Here is a 20,488-nt window from a genome sequence, read left to right as displayed (position 1 = left end):
GGGTGCGTAGCACAATACATTCTCTTTCTTCGGTAAGCATTTTTTGTGTTTAATACTTTTGGAATTTTGGTTTTTCATGATGATTTTAAAATGACCTTTTTCTTGTTTGAAATGTACTAACTCGTTTTTTCTTCACAGCAGGTCAACTAGTGTGTGGTTGCAATATTACGGTCCCATTGAGTACATTTTTGGAGAGAGGGACATCAGTTGCACCACAGGGCGGGAGGAGGGTGCCTAGCACAATACATTTTCTTTCTTCAGTAAGCAATTTTTGTGTTTGATACTTTTGGAATTTTGGTTTTTCATGATGATTTTAAAATGACCTTTTTCATGTTTGAAATGTACTAACTCGTTTTTTCCTCACAGCAGGTCAACTTGTGTGTGGTTGCAACATTACGGTCCCATTGAGTACATTTTTGGAGAGAGGGACATCAGTTGCACCACAGGGCGGGAGGAGGGTGCGTAGCACAATACATTTTCTTTCTTCAGTAAGCATTTTTTGTGTTTGATACTTTTGGAATTTTGGTTTTTCATGATGATTTTAAAATGACCTTCTTCATGTTTGAAATGTACTAACTCGTTTTTTCCTCACAGCAGGTCAACTAGTGTGTGGTTGCAACATTACGGTCCCATTGAGTTCATTTTTGGAGAGAGGGACATCAGTTGCACCACAGGGCGGGAGGAGGGTGCGTAGCACAATACATTTTCTTTCTTCGGTAAGCATATTTTGTGTTTGATACTTTTGGAATTTTGGTTTTTCATGATGATTTTAAAATGACCTTTTTCATGTTTGAAATGTACTAACTCGTTTTTTCTTCACAGCAGGTCAACTAGTGTGTGGTTGCATTATTACGGTCCCATTGACTACATTTTTGGAGAGAGGGACATCAGTCGCACCACAGGGCGGGTGGAGGGTACGTAGCACAATACATTTTCTTTCTTCGGTAAGCATTTTTTGTGTTTGATACTTTTGGAATTTTGGATTTTCATGATGATTTTAAAATGACCTTTTTCATGTTTGAAATGTACTAACTCGTTTTTTCTTCACAGCAGGTCAACTAGTGTGTGGTTGCAACATTACGGTCCCATTGAGTACATTTTTGGAGAGAGGGACATCAGTTGCACCACAGGGCGGGAGGAGGGTGCGTAGCACAATACATTTTCTTTCTTCGGTAAGCATTTTTTGTGTTTGATACTTTTGGAATTTTGGTTTTTCATGATGATTTTAAAATGACCTTTTTCATGTTTGAAATGTACTAACTCGTTTTTTCTTCACAGCAGGTCAACTAGTGTGTGGTTGCAACATTACGGTCCCATTGAGTACATTTTTGGAGAGAGGGACATCAGTTGCACCACAGGGCGGGAGGAGGGTGCGTAGAACAATACATTTTCTTTCTTCGGTAAGCATTTTTTGTGTTTGATACTTTTGGAATTTTGGTTTTTCATGATGATTTTAAAATGACCTTTTTCATGTTTGAAATGTACTAACTCGTTTTTTCCTCACAGCAGGTCAACTTGTGTGTGGTTGCAACATTACGGTCCCATTGAGTACATATTTGGAGAGAGGGACATCAGTTGCACCACAGGGCGGGAGGAGGGTGCGTAGCACAATACATTTTATTTCTTCGGTAAGCATTTTTTGTGTTTGATACTTTTGGAATTTTGGTTTTCCATGATGATTTTAAAATGACCTTTTTCATGTTTGAAATGTACTAACTCGTTTTTTCTCCACAGCAGGTCAACTAGCGTGTGGTTGCAACATTACAGTCCCATTGAGTACATTTTTGGAGAGAGGGACATCAGTTGCACCACAGGGCGGGAGGAGGGTGCGTAGCACAATACATTTTCTTTCTTCGGTAAGCATTTTTTGTGTTTGATACTTTTGGAATTTTGGTTTTTCATGATGATTTTAAAATGACCTTTTTCATGTTTGAAATGTACTAACTCGTTTTTTTTTCACAGCAGGTCAACTAGTGTGTGGTTGCAACATTACGGTCCCATTGAGTACATTTTTGGAGAGAGGGACATCAGTTGCACCACGGGGCGGGAGGAGGGTGCGTAGCACAATACATTTTCTTTCTTCGGTAAGCATTTTTTGTGTTTGATACTTTTGGAATTTTGGTTTTTCATGATGATTTTAAAATGACCTTTTTCATGTTTGAAATGTACTAACTCGTTTTTTCCTCACAGCAGGTCAACTTGTGTGTGGTTGCAACATTACGGTCCCATTGAGTACATTTTTGGAGAGAGGGACATCAGTTGCACCACAGGGCGGGAGGAGGGTGCGTAGCACAATACATTTTCTTTCTTCAGTAAGCATTTTTTGTGTTTGATACTTTTGGAATTTTGGTTTTTCATGATGATTTTAAAATGACCTTCTTCATGTTTGAAATGTACTAACTCGTTTTTTCCTCACAGCAGGTCAACTAGTGTGTGGTTGCAACTTTACGGTCCCATTGAGTTCATTTTTGGAGAGAGGGACATCAGTTGCACCACAGGGCGGGAGGAGGGTGCGTAGCACAATACATTTTCTTTCTTCGGTAAGCATATTTTGTGTTTGATACTTTTGGAATTTTGGTTTTTCATGATGATTTTAAAATGACCTTTTTCATGTTTGAAATGTACTAACTCGTTTTTTCTTCACAGCAGGTCAACTAGTGTGTGGTTGCATTATTACGGTCCCATTGACTACATTTTTGGAGAGAGGGACATCAGTCGCACCACAGGGCGGGTGGAGGGTACGTAGCACAATACATTTTCTTTCTTCGGTAAGCATTTTTTGTGTTTGATACTTTTGGAATTTTGGATTTTCATGATGATTTTAAAATGACCTTTTTCATGTTTGAAATGTACTAACTCGTTTTTTCTTCACAGCAGGTCAACTAGTGTGTGGTTGCAACATTACGGTCCCATTGAGTACATTTTTGGAGAGAGGGACATCAGTTGCACCACAGGGCGGGAGGAGGGTGCGTAGCACAATACATTTTCTTTCTTCGGTAAGCATTTTTTGTGTTTGATACTTTTGGAATTTTGGTTTTTCATGATGATTTTAAAATGACCTTTTTCATGTTTGAAATGTACTAACTCGTTTTTTCTTCACAGCAGGTCAACTAGTGTGTGGTTGCAACATTACGGTCCCATTGAGTACATTTTTGGAGAGAGGGACATCAGTTGCACCACAGGGCGGGAGTAGGGTGCGTAGCACAATACATTTTCTTTCTTCGGTAAGCATTTTTTGTGTTTGATACTTTTGGAATTTTGGTTTTTCATGATGATTTTAAAATGATCTTTTTCATGTTTGAAATGTACTAACTCGTTTTTTCCTCACAGCAGGTCAACTTGTGTGTGGTTGCAACATTACGGTCCCATTGAGTACATATTTGGAGAGAGGGACATCAGTTGCACCACAGGGCGGGTGGAGGGTGCGTAGCACAATACATTTTCTTTCTTCGGTAAGCATTTTTTGTGTTTGATACTTTTGGAATTTTGGATTTTCATGATGATTTTAAAATGACCTTTTTCATGTATGAAATGTACTAACTCGTTTTTTCTTCACAGCAGGTCAACTAGTGTGTGGTTGCATCATTACGGTCCCATTGAGTACATTTTTGGAGAGAGGGACATCAGTTGCACCACAGGGCGGGAGGAGGGTGCGTAGCACAATACATTTTCTTTCTTCGGTAAGCATTTTTTGTGTTTGATACTTTTGGAATTTTGGTTTTTCATGATGATTTTAAAATGACCTTTTTCATGTTTGAAATGTACTAACTCGTTTTTTCTTCACAGCAGGTCAACTAGTGTGTGGTTGCAACATTACGGTCCCATTGAGTACATTTTTGGAGAGAGGGACATAAGTTGCACCACAGGGCGGGAGGAGGGTGCGTAGCACAATACATTTTCTTTCTTTGGTAAGCATTTTTTGTGTTTGATACTTTTGGAATTTTGGTTTTTCATGATGATTTTAAAATGACCTTTTTCATGTTTGAAATGTACTAACTCGTTTTTTCTTCACAGCACGTCAACTAGTGTGTGGTTGCAACATTACGGTCCCATTGAGTACATTTTTGGAGAGAGGGGCATCAGTTGCACCACAGGGCGGGAGGAGGGTGCGTAGCACAATACATTTTCTTTCTTCGGTAAGCATATTTTGTGTTTGATACTTTTGGAATTTTGGTTTTTCATGATGATTTTAAAATGACCTTTTTCATGTTTGAAATGTACTAACTCGTTTTTTCTTCACAGCAGGTCAACTAGTGTGTGGTTGCAACATTACGGTCCCATTGAGTACATTTTTGGAGAGAGGGACATCAGTTGCACCACAGGGCGGGAGGAGGGTGCGTAGCACAATACATTTTCTTTCTTCGGTAAGCATTTTTTGTGTTTGATACTTTTGGAATTTTGGTTTTCCATGATGATTTTAAAATGACCTTTTTCATGTTTGAAATGTACTAACTCGTTTTTTCTTCACAGCAGGTCAACTAGCGTGTGGTTGCAACATTACGGTCCCATTGAGTACATTTTTGGAGAGAGGGACATCAGTTGCACCACAGGGCGGGAGGAGGGTGCGTAGCACAATACATTTTCTTTCTTCGGTAAGCATTTTTTGTGTTTGATTCTTTTGGAATTTTGGTTTTTCATGATGATTTTAAAATGACCTTTTTCATGTTTGAAATGTACTAACTCGTTTTTTCTTCACAGCAGGTCAACTAGTGTGTTGTTGCAACATTACGGTCCCATTGAGTACATTTTTGGAGAGAGGGACATCAGTTGCACCACGGGGCGGGAGGAGGGTGCGTAGCACAATACGTTTTCTTTCTTCGGTAAGCATTTTTTGTGTTTGATACTTTTGGAATTTTGGTTTTTCATGATGATTTTAAAATGACCTTTTCTTGTTTGAAATGTACTAACTCGTTTTTTCTTCACAGCAGGTCAACTAGTGTGTGGTTGCAATATTACGGTCCCATTGAGTACATTTTTGGAGAGAGGGACATCAGTTGCACCACAGGGCGGGAGGAGGGTGCGTAGCACAATACATTTTCTTTCTTCAGTAAGCATTTTTTGTGTTTGATACTTTTGGAATTTTGGTTTTTCATGATGATTTTAAAATGACCTTTTTCATGTTTGAAATGTACTAACTCGATTTTTCCTCACAGCAGGTCAACTTGTGTGTGGTTGCAACATTACGGTCCCATTGAGTACATTTTTGGAGAGAGGGACATCAGTTGCACCACAGGGCGGGAGGAGGGTGCGTAGCACAATACGTTTTCTTTCTTCAGTAAGCATTTTTTGTGTTTGATACCTTTGGAATTTTGGTTTTTCATGATGATTTTAAAATGACCTTTTTCATGTTTGAAATGTACTAACTCGTTTTTTCTTCACAGCAGGTCAACTAGTGTGTGGTTGCATTATTACGGTCCCATTGACTACATTTTTGGAGAGAGGGACATCAGTCGCACCACAGGGCGGGTGGAGGGTGCGTAGCACAATACATTTTCTTTCTTCGGTAAGCATTTTTTGTGTTTGATACTTTTGGAATTTTGGATTTTCATGATGATTTTAAAATGACCTTTTTCATGTTTGAAATGTACTAACTCGTTTTTTCTTCACAGCAGGTCAACTAGTGTGTGGTTGCAACATTACGGTCCCATTGAGTACATTTTTGGAGAGAGGGACATCAGTTGCACCACAGGGCGGGGGGAGGGTGCGTAGCACAATACATTTTCTTTCTTCAGTAAGCATTTTTTGTGTTTGATACTTTTGGAATTTTGGTTTTTCATGATGATTTTAAAATGACCTTTTTCATGTTTGAAATGTACTAACTCGTTTTTTCTTCACAGCAGGTCAACTAGTGTGTGGTTGCAACATTACGGTCCCATTGAGTACATTTTTGGAGAGAGGGACATCAGTTGCACCACAGGGCGGGTGGAGGGTGCGTAGCACAATACATTTTCTTTCTTCGGTAAGCATTTTTTGTGTTTGATACTTTTGGAATTTTGGATTTTCATGATGATTTTAAAATGACCTTTTTCATGTTTGAAACGTACTAACTCGTTTTTTCTTCACAGCAGGTCAACTAGTGTGTGGTTGCAACATTACGGTCCCATTGAGTACATTTTTGGAGAGAGGGACATCAGTTGCACCACAGGGCGGGAGGAGGGTGCGTAGCACAATACATTTTCTTTCTTCGGTAAGCATTTTTTGTGTTTGATACTTTTGGAATTTTGGTTTTTCATGATGATTTTAAAATGACTTTTTTCATGTTTGAAATGTACTAACTCGTTTTTTCTTCACAGCAGGTCAACTAGTGTGTGGTTGCAACATTACGGTCCCATTGAGTACATTTTTGGAGAGAGGGACATCAGTTGCACCACAGGGCGGGAGGAGGGTGCGTAGCACAATACATTTTCTTTCTTTGGTAAGCATTTTTTGTGTTTGATACTTTTGGAATTTTGGTTTTTCATGATGATTTTAAAATGACCTTTTTCATGTTTGAAATGTACTAACTCGTTTTTTCTTCACAGCAGGTCAACTAGTGTGTGGTTGCAACATTACGGTCCCATTGAGTACATTTTTGGAGAGAGGGACATCAGTTGCACCACAGGGCTGGAGGAGGGTGCGTAGCACAATACATTTTCTTTCTTCGGTAAGCATTTTTTGTGTTTGATACTTTTGGAATTTTGGTTTTTCATGATGATTTTAAAATGACCTTTTTCATGTTTGAAATGTACTAACTCATTTTTTCTTCACAGCAGGTCAACTAGTGTGTGGTTGCAACATTACGGTCCCATTGAGTACATTTTTGGAGAGAGGGACATCAGTTGCACCACAGGGCGGGAGGAGGGTGCGTAGCATAATACATTTTCTTTCTTCGGTAAGCATTTTTTGTGTTTGATACTTCTGGAATTTTGGTTTTCCATGACGATTTTAAAATGACCTTTTTCATGTTTGAAATGTACTAACTCGTTTTTTCTTCACAGCAGGTCAACTAGCGTGTGGTTGCAACATTACGGTCCCATTGAGTACATTTTTGGAGAGAGGGACATCAGTTGCACCACAGGGCGGGAGGAGGGTGCGTAGCACAATACATTTTCTTTCTTCGGTAAGCATTTTTTGTGTTTGATACTTTTGGAATTTTGGTTTTTCATGATGATTTTAAAATGACCTTTTTCTTGTTTGAAATGTACTAACTCGTTTTTTCTTCACAGCAGGTCAACTAGTGTGTGGTTGCAACATTACGGTCCCATTGAGTACATTTTTGGAGAGAGGGACATCAGTTGCACCACAGGGCGGGAGGAGGGTGCGTAGCACAATACATTTCCTTTCTTCGGTAAGCATTTCTTGTGTTTGATACTTTTAGAATTTTGGTTTTTCATGATGATTTTAAAATGACCTTTTTCATGTTTGAAATGTACTAACTCGTTTTTTCCTCACAGCAGGTCAACTTGTGTGTGGTTGCAACATTACGGTCCCATTGAGTACATTTTTGGAGAGAGGGACATCAGTTGCACCACAGGGCGGGAGGAGGGTGCGTAGCACAATACATTTTCTTTCTTCAGTAAGCATTTTTTGTGTTTGATACTTTTGGAATTTTGGTTTTTCATGATGATTTTAAAATGACCTTCTTCATGTTTGAAATGTACTAACTCGTTTTTTCCTCTCAGCAGGTCAACTAGTGTGTGGTTGCAACATTACGGTCCCATTGAGTTCATTTTTGGAGAGAGGGACATCAGTTGCACCACAGGGCGGGAGGAGGGTGCGTAGCACAATACATTTTCTTTCATCGGTAAGCATTTTTTGTGTTTGATACTTTTGGAATTTTGGTTTCTCATGATGATTTTAAAATGACCCTTTTCATGTTTGAAATGTACTAACTCGTTTTTTCTTCACAGCAGGTCAACTAGTGTGTGGTTGCAACATTACGGTCCCATTGAGTACATTTTTGGAGAGAGGGACATCAGTTGCACCACAGGGCGGGAGGAGGGTGCGTAGCACAGTACATTTTCTTTCATCGGTAAGCATTTTTTGTGTTTCATACTTTTGGAATTTTGGTTTTTCGTGATGATTTTAAAATGACCTTTTTCATGTTTGAAATGTACTAACTCGTTTTTTCTTCACAGCACGTCAACTAGTGTGCGGTTGCAACATTACGGTCCCATTGAGTTCATTTTTGGAGAGAGGGACATCAGTTGCACCACAGGGCGGGAGGAGGGTGCGTAGCACAATACATTTTCTTTCTTCGGTAAGCATTTTTTGTGTTTGATACTTTTGGAATTTTGGTTTTTCATGATGATTTTAAAATGACCTTTTTCATGTTTGAAATGTACTAACTCGTTTTTTCTTCACAGCAGGTCAACTAGTGTGTGGTTGCAACATTACGGTCCCATTGAGTACATTTTTGGAGAGAGGGACATCAGTTGCACCACAGGGCGGGAGGAGGGTGCGTAGCACAATACATTTTCTTTCTTTGGTAAGCATTTTTTGTGTTTGATACTTTTGGAATTTTGGTTTTTCATGATGATTTTAAAATGACCTTTTTCATGTTTGAAATGTACTAACTCGTTTTTTCTTCACAGCAGGTCAACTAGTGTGTGGTTGCAACATTACGGTCCCATTGAGTACATTTTTGGAGAGAGGGACATTAATTGCACCTCGGGGCGGGAGGAGGGTGCGTAGCACAATACATTTTCTTTCTTCGGTAAGCATTTTTTGTGTTTAATACTTTTGGAATTTTGGTTTTTCATGATGATTTTAAAATGACCTTTTTCTTGTTTGAAATGTACTAACTCGTTTTTTCTTCACAGCAGGTCAACTAGTGTGTGGTTGCAATATTACGGTCCCATTGAGTACATTTTTGGAGAGAGGGACATCAGTTGCACCACAGGGCGGGAGGAGGGTGCCTAGCACAATACATTTTCTTTCTTCAGTAAGCAATTTTTGTGTTTGATACTTTTGGAATTTTGGTTTTTCATGATGATTTTAAAATGACCTTTTTCATGTTTGAAATGTACTAACTCGTTTTTTCCTCACAGCAGGTCAACTTGTGTGTGGTTGCAACATTACGGTCCCATTGAGTACATTTTTGGAGAGAGGGACATCAGTTGCACCACAGGGCGGGAGGAGGGTGCGTAGCACAATACATTTTCTTTCTTCAGTAAGCATTTTTTGTGTTTGATACTTTTGGAATTTTGGTTTTTCATGATGATTTTAAAATTACCTTCTTCATGTTTGAAATGTACTAACTCGTTTTTTCCTCACAGCAGGTCAACTAGTGTGTGGTTGCAACATTACGGTCCCATTGAGTTCATTTTTGGAGAGAGGGACATCAGTTGCACCACAGGGCGGGAGGAGGGTGCGTAGCACAATACATTTTCTTTCTTCGGTAAGCATATTTTGTGTTTGATACTTTTGGAATTTTGGTTTTTCATGATGATTTTAAAATGACCTTTTTCATGTTTGAAATGTACTAACTCGTTTTTTCTTCACAGCAGGTCAACTAGTGTGTGGTTGCATTATTACGGTCCCATTGACTACATTTTTGGAGAGAGGGACATCAGTCGCACCACAGGGCGGGTGGAGGGTACGTAGCACAATACATTTTCTTTCTTCGGTAAGCATTTTTTGTGTTTGATACTTTTGGAATTTTGGATTTTCATGATGATTTTAAAATGACCTTTTTCATGTTTGAAATGTACTAACTCGTTTTTTCTTCACAGCAGGTCAACTAGTGTGTGGTTGCAACATTACGGTCCCATTGAGTACATTTTTGGAGAGAGGGACATCAGTTGCACCACAGGGCGGGAGGAGGGTGCGTAGCACAATACATTTTCTTTCATCGGTAAGCATTTTTTGTGTTTGATACTTTTGGAATTTTGGTTTTTCATGATGATTTTAAAATGACCTTTTTCATGTTTGAAATGTACTAACTCGTTTTTTCTTCACAGCAGGTCAACTAGTGTGTGGTTGCAACATTACGGTCCCATTGAGTACATTTTTGGAGAGAGGGACATCAGTTGCACCACAGGGCGGGAGGAGGGTGCGTAGCACAATACATTTTCTTTCTTCGGTAAGCATTTTTTGTGTTTGATACTTTTGGAATTTTGGTTTTTCATGATGATTTTAAAATGACCTTTTTCATGTTTGAAATGTACTAACTCGTTTTTTCCTCAAAGCAGGTCAACTTGTGTGTGGTTGCAACATTACGGTCCCATTGAGTACATATTTGGAGAGAGGGACATCAGTTGCACCACAGGGCGGGTGGAGGGTGCGTAGCACAATACATTTTCTTTCTTCGGTAAGCATTTTTTGTGTTTGATACTTTTGGAATTTTGGATTTTCATGATGATTTTAAAATGACCTTTTTCATGTATGAAATGTACTAACTCGTTTTTTCTTCACAGCAGGTCAACTAGTGTGTGGTTGCATCATTACGGTCCCATTGAGTACATTTTTGGAGAGAGGGACATCAGTTGCACCACAGGGCGGGAGGAGGGTGCGTAGCACAATACATTTTCTTTCTTCGGTAAGCATTTTTTGTGTTTGATACTTTTGGAATTTTGGTTTTTCATGATGATTTTAAAATGACCTTTTTCATGTTTGAAATGTACTAACTCGTTTTTTCTTCACAGCAGGTCAACTAGTGTGTGGTTGCAACATTACGGTCCCATTGAGTACATTTTTGGAGAGAGGGACATCAGTTGCACCACAGGGCGGGAGGAGGGTGCGTAGCACAATACATTTTCTTTCTTTGGTAAGCATTTTTTGTGTTTGATACTTTTGGAATTTTGGTTTTTCATGATGATTTTAAAATGACCTTTTTCATGTTTGAAATGTACTAACTCGTTTTTTCTTCACAGCACGTCAACTAGTGTGTGGTTGCAACATTACGGTCCCATTGAGTACATTTTTGGAGAGAGGGGCATCAGTTGCACCACAGGGCGGGAGGAGGGTGCGTAGCACAATACATTTTCTTTCTTCGGTAAGCATTTTTTGTGTTTGATACTTTTGGAATTTTGGTTTTTCATGATGATTTTAAAATGACCTTTTTCATGTTTGAAATGTACTAACTCGTTTTTTCTTCACAGCAGGTCAACTAGTGTGTGGTTGCAACATTACGGTCCCATTGAGTACATTTTTGGAGAGAGGGACATCAGTTGCACCACAGGGCGGGAGGAGGGTGCGTAGCACAATACATTTTCTTTCTTCGGTAAGCATTTTTTGTGTTTGATACTTTTGGAATTTTGGTTTTCCATGATGATTTTAAAATGACCTTTTTCATGTTTGAAATGTACTAAGTTGTTTTTTCTTCACAGCAGGTCAACTAGCGTGTGGTTGCAACATTACGGTCCCTTTGAGTACATTTTTGGAGAGAGGGACATCAGTTGCACCACAGGGCGGGAGGAGGGTGCGTAGCACAATACATTTTCTTTCTTCGGTAAGCATTTTTTGTGTTTGATACTTTTGGAATTTTGGTTTTTCATGATGACTTTAAAATGACCTTTTTCATGTTTGAAATGTACTAACTCGTTTTTTCTTCACAGCAGGTCAACTAGTGTGTTGTTGCAACATTACGGTCCCATTGAGTACATTTTTGGAGAGAGGGACATCAGTTGCACCACGGGGCGGGAGCAGGGTGCGTAGCACAATACATTTTCTTTCTTCGGTAAGCATTTTTTGTGTTTGATACTTTTGGAATTTTGGTTTTTCATGATGATTTTAAAATGACCTTTTTCTTGTTTGAAATGTACTAACTCGTTTTTTCTTCACAGCAGGTCAACTAGTGTGTGGTTGCAATATTACGGTCCCATTGAGTACATTTTTGGAGAGAGGGACATCAGTTGCACCACAGGGCGGGAGGAGGGTGCGTAGCACAATACATTTTCTTTCTTCAGTAAGCATTTTTTGTGTTTGATACTTTTGGAATTTTGGTTTTTCATGATGATATTAAAATGACCTTTTTCATGTTTGAAATGTACTAACTCGATTTTTCCTCACAGCAGGTCAACTTGTGTGTGGTTGCAACATTACGGTCCCATTGAGTACATTTTTGGAGAGAGGGACATCAGTTGCACCACAGGGCGGGAGGAGGGTGCGTAGCACAATACGTTTTCTTTCTTCAGTAAGCATTTTTTGTGTTTGATACTTTTGGAATTTTGGTTTTTGATGATGATTTTAAAATGACCTTCTTCATGTTTGAAATGTACTAACTCTTTTTTTCTTCACAGCAGGTCAACTAGTGTGTGGTTGCATTATTACGGTCCCATTGACTACATTTTTGGAGAGAGGGACATCAGTCGCACCACAGGGCGGGTGGAGGGTGCGTAGCACAATACATTTTCTTTCTTCGGTAAGCATTTTTTGTGTTTGATACTTTTGGAATTTTGGATTTTCATGATGATTTTAAAATGACCTTTTTCATGTTTGAAATGTACTAACTCGTTTTTTCTTCACAGCAGGTCAACTAGTGTGTGGTTGCAACATTACGGTCCCATTGAGTACATTTTTGGAGAGAGGGACATCAGTTGCACCACAGGGCGGGGGGAGGGTGCGTAGCACAATATATTTTCTTTCTTCAGTAAGCATTTTTTGTGTTTGATACTTTTGGAATTTTGGTTTTTCATGATGATTTTAAAATGACCTTTTACATGTTTGAAATGTACTAACTCGTTTTTTCTTCACAGCAGGTCAACTAGTGTGTTGTTGCAACATTACGGTCCCATTGAGTACATTTTTGGAGAGAGGGACATCAGTTGCACCACAGGGCGGGAGGAGGGTGCGTAGCACAATACATTTTCTTTCTTCGGTAAGCATTTTTTGTGTTTGATACTTTTGGAATTTTGGTTTTTCATGATGATTTTAAAATGACTTTTTTCATGTTTGAAATGTACTAACTCGTTTTTTCTTCACAGCAGGTCAACTAGTGTGTGGTTGCAACATTACGGTCCCATTGAGTACATTTTTGGAGAGAGGGACATCAGTTACACCACAGGGCGGGAGGAGGGTGCGTAGCACAATACATTTTCTTTCTTTGGTAAGCATTTTTTGTGTTTGATACTTTTGGAATTTTGGTTTTTCATGATGATTTTAAAATGACCCTTTTCATGTTTGAAATGTACTAACTCGTTTTTTCTTCACAGCAGGTCAACTAGTGTGTGGTTGCAACATTACGGTCCCATTGAGTACATTTTTGGAGAGAGGGACATCAGTTGCACCACAGGGCTGGAGGAGGGTGCGTAGCACAATACATTTTCTTTCTTCGGTAAGCATTTTTTGTGTTTGATACTTTTGGAATTTTGGTTTTTCATGATGATTTTAAAATGACCTTTTTCATGTTTGAAATGTACTAACTCATTTTTTCTTCACAGTAGGTCAACTAGTGTGTGGTTGCAACATTACGGTCCCATTGAGTACATTTTTGGAGAGAGGGTCATCAGTTGCACCACAGGGCGGGAGGAGGGTGCGTAGCATAATACATTTTCTTTCTTCGGTAAGCATTTTTTGTGTTTGATACTTCTGGAATTTTGGTTTTCCATGATGATTTTAAAATGACCTTTTTCATGTTTGAAATGTACTAACTCGTTTTTTCTTCACAGCAGGTCAACTAGCGTGTGGTTGCAACATTACGGTCCCATTGAGTACATTTTTGGAGAGAGGGACATCAGTTGCACCACAGGGCGGGAGGAGGGTGCGTAGCACAATACATTTTCTTTCTTCGGTAAGCATTTTTTGTGTTTGATACTTTTGGAATTTTGGTTTTTCATGATGATTTTAAAATGACCTTTTTCTTGTTTGAAATGTACTAACTCGTTTTTTCTTCACAGCAGGTCAACTAGTGTGTGGTTGCAACATTACGGTCCCATTGAGTACATTTTTGGAGAGAGGGACATCAGTTGCACCACAGGGCGGGAGGAGGGTGCGTAGCACAATACATTTCCTTTCTTTGGTAAGCATTTCTTGTGTTTGATACTTTTAGAATTTTGGTTTTTCATGATGATTTTAAAATGACCTTTTTCATGTTTGAAATGTACTAACTCGTTTTTTCCTCACAGCAGGTCAACTTGTGTGTGGTTGCAACATTACGGTCCCATTGAGTACATTTTTGGAGAGAGGGACATCAGTTGCACCACAGGGCGGGAGGAGGGTGCGTAGCACAATACATTTTCTTTCTTCAGTAAGCATTTTTTGTGTTTGATACTTTTGGAATTTTGGTTTTTCATGATGATTTTAAAATGACCTTCTTCATGTTTGAAATGTACTAACTCGTTTTTTCCTCTCAGCAGGTCAACTAGTGTGTGGTTGCAACATTACGGTCCCATTGAGTTCATTTTTGGAGAGAGGGACATCAGTTGCACCACAGGGCGGGAGGAGGGTGCGTAGCACAATACATTTTCTTTCATCGGTAAGCATTTTTTGTGTTTGATACTTTTGGAATTTTGGTTTCTCATGATGATTTTAAAATGACCCTTTTCATGTTTGAAATGTACTAACTCGTTTTTTCTTCACAGCAGGTCAACTAGTGTGTGGTTGCAACATTACGGTCCCATTGAGTACATTTTTGGAGAGAGGGACATCAGTTGCACCGCAGGGCGGGCGGAGGGTGCGTAGCACAGTACATTTTCTTTCATCGGTAAGCATTTTTTGTGTTTCATACTTTTGGAATTTTGGTTTTTCGTGATGATTTTAAAATGACCTTTTTCATGTTTGAAATGTACTAACTCGTTTTTTCTTCACAGCACGTCAACTAGTGTGCGGTTGCAACATTACGGTCCCATTGAGTTCATTTTTGGAGAGAGGGACATCAGTTGCACCACAGGGCGGGTGGAGGGTGCGTAGCACAATACATTTTCTTTCTTCGGTAAGCATTTTTTGTGTTTGATACTTTTGGAATTTTGGTTTTTCATGATGATTTTAAAATGACCTTTTTCATGTTTGAAATGTACTAACTCGTTTTTTCTTCACAGCAGGTCAACTAGTGTGTGGTTGCAACATTACGGTCCCATTGAGTGCATTTTTGGAGAGAGGGACATCAGTTGCACCACAGGGCGGGAGGAGGGTGCGTAGCACAATACATTTTCTTTCTTTGGTAAGCATTTTTTGTGTTTGATACTTTTGGAATTTTGGTTTTTCATGATGATTTTAAAATGACCTTTTTCATGTTTGAAATGTACTAACTCGTTTTTTCTTCACAGCAGGTCAACTAGTGTGTGGTTGCAACATTACGGTCCCATTGAGTACATTTTTGGAGAGAGGGACATCAGTTGCACCACAGGGCTGGAGGAGGGTGCGTAGCACAATACATTTTCTTTCTTCGGTAAGCATTTTTTGTGTTTGATACTTTTGGAATTTTGGTTTTTCATGATGATTTTAAAATGACCTTTTTCATGTTTGAAATGTACTAACTCATTTTTTCTTCACAGCAGGTCAACTAGTGTGTGGTTGCAATATTACGGTCCCATTGAGTAAATTTTTGGAGAGAGGGACATCAGTTGCACCACAGGGCGGGAGGAGGGTGCGTAGCACAATACATTTTCTTTCTTCGGTAAGCATTTTTTGTGTTTGATACTTTTGGAATTTTGGTTTTCCATGATGATTTTAAAATGACCTTTTTCATGTTTGAAATGTACTAACTCGTTTTTTCTCCACAGCAGGTCAACTAGCGTGTGGTTGCAACATTACGGTCCCATTGAGCACATTTTTGGAGAGAGGGACATCAGTTGCACCACAGGGCGGGAGGAGGGTGCGTAGCACAATACATTTTCTTTCTTCGGTATGCATTTTTCGTGTTTGATACTTTTGGAATTTTGGTTTTTCATGATGATTTTAAAATGACCTTTTTCATGTTTGAAATGTACTAACTCGTTTTTTCTTCACAGCAGGTCAACTAGTGTGTGGTTGCAACATTACGGTCCCATTGAGTACATTTTTGGAGAGAGGGACATCAGTTGCACCACGGGGCGGGAGGAGGGTGCGTAGCACAATACATTTCCTTTCTTCGGTAAGCATTTTTTGTGTTTGATACTTTTGGAGTTTTGGTTTTTCATGATGATTTTAAAATGACCTTTTTCGTGTTTGAAATGTACTAACTCGTTTTTTCATCACAGCAGGTCAACTAGTGTGTGGTTGCAACATTACGGTCCCATTGAGTATATTTTTGGAGAGATGGACATCAGTTGCACCACAGGGCGGGAGGAGGGTGCGTAGCACAATACATTTCCTTTCTTCGGTAAGCATTTTTTGTGTTTGATACTTTTAGAATTTTGGTTTTTCATGATGATTTTAAAATGACCTTTTTCATGTTTGAAATGTACTAACTCGTTTTTTCCTCACAGCAGGTCAACTTGTGTGTGGTTGCAACATTACGGTCCCATTGAGTACATTTTTGGAGAGAGGGACATCAGTTGCACCACAGGGCGGGAGGAGGGTGCGTAGCACAATACATTTTCTTTCTTCAGTAAGCATTTTTTGTGTTTGATACTTTTGGAATTTTGGTTTTTCATGATGATTTTAAAATGACCTTTATCACTTTTGAAATGTACTAACTCGTTTTTTCTTCACAGCAGGTCAACTGGTGTGTGGTTGCAACATTACGGTCCCATTGAGTTCAATTTTGGAGAGAGGGACATCAGTTGCACCACAGAGCGGGAGGAGGGTGCGTAGCACAATACATTTTCTTTCTTCGGTAAGCATTTTTTGTGTTTGATACTTTTGGAATTTTGGTTTCTCATGATGATTTTAAAATGACCCTTTTCATGTTTGAAATGTACTAACTCGTTTTTTCTTCACAGCAGGTCAACTAGTGTGTGGTTGCAACATTACGGTCCCATTGACTACATTTTTGGAGAGAGGGACATCAGTTGCACCACAGGGCGGGAGGAGGGTGCGTAGCACAATACATTTTCTTTCATCGATAAGCATTTTTTGTGTTTGATACTTTTGGAATTTTGGTTTTTCGTGATGATTTTAAAATGACCTTTTTCATGTTTGAAATGTACTAACTCGTTTTTTCTTCACAGCACGTCAACTAGTGTGCGGTTGCAACATTACGGTCCCATTGAGTTCATTTTTGGAGAGAGGGACATCAGTTGCACCACAGGGCGGGAGGAGGGTGCCTAGCACAATACATTTTCTTTCTTCGGTAAGCATTTTTTGTGTTTGATACTTTTGGAATTTTGGTTTTTCATGATGATTTTAAAATGACCTTTATCACTTTTGAAATGTACTAACTCGTTTTTTCTTCACAGCAGGTCAACTAGTGTGTGGTTGCATAATTATGGTCCCATTGAGTTCATTTTTGGAGAGAGGGACATCAGTTGCACCACAGGGCAGGAGGAGGGTGCGTACCACAATACATTTTATTTCTTCGGTAAGCATTTTTTGTGTTTGATACTTTTGGAATTTTGGTTTTTCATGATGATTTTAAAATGACCTTTTTCATGTTTGAAATGTACTAACTCGTTTTTTCTTCACAGCAGGTCAACTAGTGTGTGGTTGCAGCATTACGGTCCCATTGAGTACATTTTTGGAGAGAGGGACATCAGTTGCACCACAGGACGGGAGGAGGGTTCGTAGCACAATACATTTTCTTTCCTCACTAAGCATTTTTTGTGTTTGATACTTTTGGAATTTTGGTTTTTCATGATGATTTTAAAATGACCTTTTTCATGTTTGAAATGTACTAACTCGTTTTTTCTTCACAGCAGGTCAACTAGTGTGTGGTTGCAACATTACGGTCCCATTGAGTACATTTTTGGAGAGAGGGACATCAGTTGCACCACAGGGCGGGAGGAGGGTGCATAGCACAATACATTTTCTTTCTTCGGTAAGCATTTTTTGTGTTTGATACTTTTGGAATTTTGGTTTTTCATGATGATTTTAAAATGACCTTTTTCATGTTTGAAATGTACTAACTCGTTTTTTCTTCACAGCAGGTCAACTAGTGTGTGGTTGCAACATTACGGTCCCATTGAGTTCGTTTTTGGAGAGAGGGACATCAGTTGCACCATAGGGCGGGAGGAGGGTGCGTAGCATAATACATTTTCTTTCTTCGGTAAGCATTTTTTGTGTTTGATACTTTTGGAATTTTGGTTTTTCATGATGATTTTAAAATGACCTTGTTCATGTTTGAAATGTACTAACTCGTTTTTTCTTCACAGCAGGTCAACTAGTGTGTGGTTGCAACATTACGGTCCCATTGAGTACATTTTTGGAGAGAGGGACATCAGTTGCACCACGGGGCGGGAGGAGGGTGCGTAGCACAATACATTTTCTTTCTTCGGTAAGCATTTTTTGTGTTTGATACTTTTGGAAATTTGGTTTTTCATGATGATTTTAAAATGACCTTGTTCATGTTTGAAATGTACTAACTCGTTTTTTCTTCACAGCAGGTGAACTAGTGTGTGGTAGCAACATTACGGTCCCATTGAGTACATTTTTGGAGAGAGGCACATCAGTTGCACCACAGGGCGGGAGGAGGGTGCGTAGCACAACACATTTTCTTTCTTCGGTAAGGATTTTTTGTGTTTGATACTTTTGGAATTTTGGTTGTTCATGATGATTTTAAAATGACCTTTTTCATGTTTGAAATGTACTAACTCGTTTTTTCTTCACAGCAGATCAACTAGTGTGTGGTTGCAACATTACGGTCCCATTGAGTACATTTTTAGAGAGAGGGACATCAGTTGCACCACAGGGCGGGAGGAGGGTGCGTAGCACAATACATTTTCTTTCTTCGGTAAGCATTTTTTGTGTTTGATACTTTTGGAATTTTGGTTTTTCATGATGATTTTAAAATGACCTTTTTCTTGTTTGAAATGTACTAACTCGTTTTTTCTTCACAGCAGGTCAACTAGTGTGTGGTTGCAACATTACGGTCCCATTGAGTACATTTTTGGAGAGAGGGACATCAGTTGCACCACAGGGCGGGAGGAGGGTGCGTAGCACAATACATTTCCATTCTTCGGTAAGCATTTTTTGTGTTTGATACTTTTAGAATTTCGGTTTTTCATGATGATTTTAAAATGACCTTTTTCATGTTTGAAATGTACTAACTCGTTTTTTCCTCACAGCAGGTCAACTTGTGTGTGGTTGCAACATTACGGTCCCATTGAGTACATTTTTGGAGAGAGGGACATCAGTTGCACCACAGGGCGGGAGGAGGGTGCGTAGCACAATACAATTTCTTTCTTCAGTAAGCATTTTTTGTGTTTGATACTTTTGGAATTTTGGTTTTTCATGATGATTTTAAAATGACCTTCTTCATGTTTGAAATGTACTAACTCGTTTTTTCCTCACAGCAGGTCAACTGGTGTGTGGTTGCAACATTACGGTCCCATTGAGTTCATTTTTGGAGAGAGGGACATCAGTTGCACCACAGGGCGGGAGGAGGGTGCGTAGCACAATACAATTTCTTTCTTCAGTAAGCATTTTTTGTGTTTGATACTTTTGGAATTTTGGTTTTTCATGATGATTTTAAAATGACCTTCTTCATGTTTGAAATGTACTAACTCGTTTTTTCCTCACAGCAGGTCAACTGGTGTGTGGTTGCAACATTACGGTCCCATTGAGTTCATTTTTGGAGAGAGGGACATCAGTTGCACCACAGGGCGGGAGGAGGGTGCGTAGCACAATACATTTTCTTTCTTCGGTAAGCATTTTTTGTGTTTGATACTTTTGGAATTTTGGTTTTTCGTGATGATTTTAAAATGACCTTTTTCATGTTTGAAATGTACTAACTCGTTTTTTCTTCACAGCACGTCAACTAGTGTGCGGTTGCAACATTACGGTCCCATTGAGTTCATTTTTGGAGAGAGGGACATCAGTTGCACCACAGGGCGGGAGGAGGGTGCCTAGCACAATACATTTTCTTTCTTCGGTAAGCATTTTTTGTGTTTGATACTTTTGGAATTTTGGCTTTTCATGATGATTTTAAAATGACCTTTATCACTTTTGAAATGTACTAACTCGTTTTTTCTTCACAGCAGGTCAACTAGTGTGTGGTTGCATTATTATGGTCCCATTGAGTTCATTTTTGGAGAGAGGGACATCAGTTGCACCACAGGGCAGGAGGAGGGTGCGTAGCACAATACATTTTATTTCTTCGGTAAGCATTTTTTGTGTTTGATACTTTTGGAATTTTGGTTTTTCATGATGATTTTAAAATGACCTTTTTCATGTTTGAAATGTACTAACTCGTTTTTTCTTCACAGCAGGTCAACTAGTGTGTGGTTGCAACATTACGGTCCCATTGAGTACATTTTTGGAGAGAGGGACATCAGTTGCACCACAGGGCGGGAGGAGGGTGCGTAGCACAATACATTTTCTTTCTTCGGTAAGCATTTTTTGTGTTTGATACTTTTGGAATTTTGGTTTTTCATGATGATTTTAAAATGACCTTGTTCATGTTTGAAATGTACTAACTCGTTTTTTCTTCACAGCAGATCAACTAGTGTGTGGTTGCAACATTACGGTCCCATTGAGTACATTTTTAGAGAGA

Source organism: Schistocerca piceifrons, unplaced genomic scaffold (genome assembly GCF_021461385.2).
Source record: "Schistocerca piceifrons isolate TAMUIC-IGC-003096 unplaced genomic scaffold, iqSchPice1.1 HiC_scaffold_2508, whole genome shotgun sequence".
Taxonomy (NCBI): domain Eukaryota; kingdom Metazoa; phylum Arthropoda; class Insecta; order Orthoptera; family Acrididae; genus Schistocerca; species Schistocerca piceifrons.
This window is presented reverse-complemented; position numbering follows the sequence as displayed.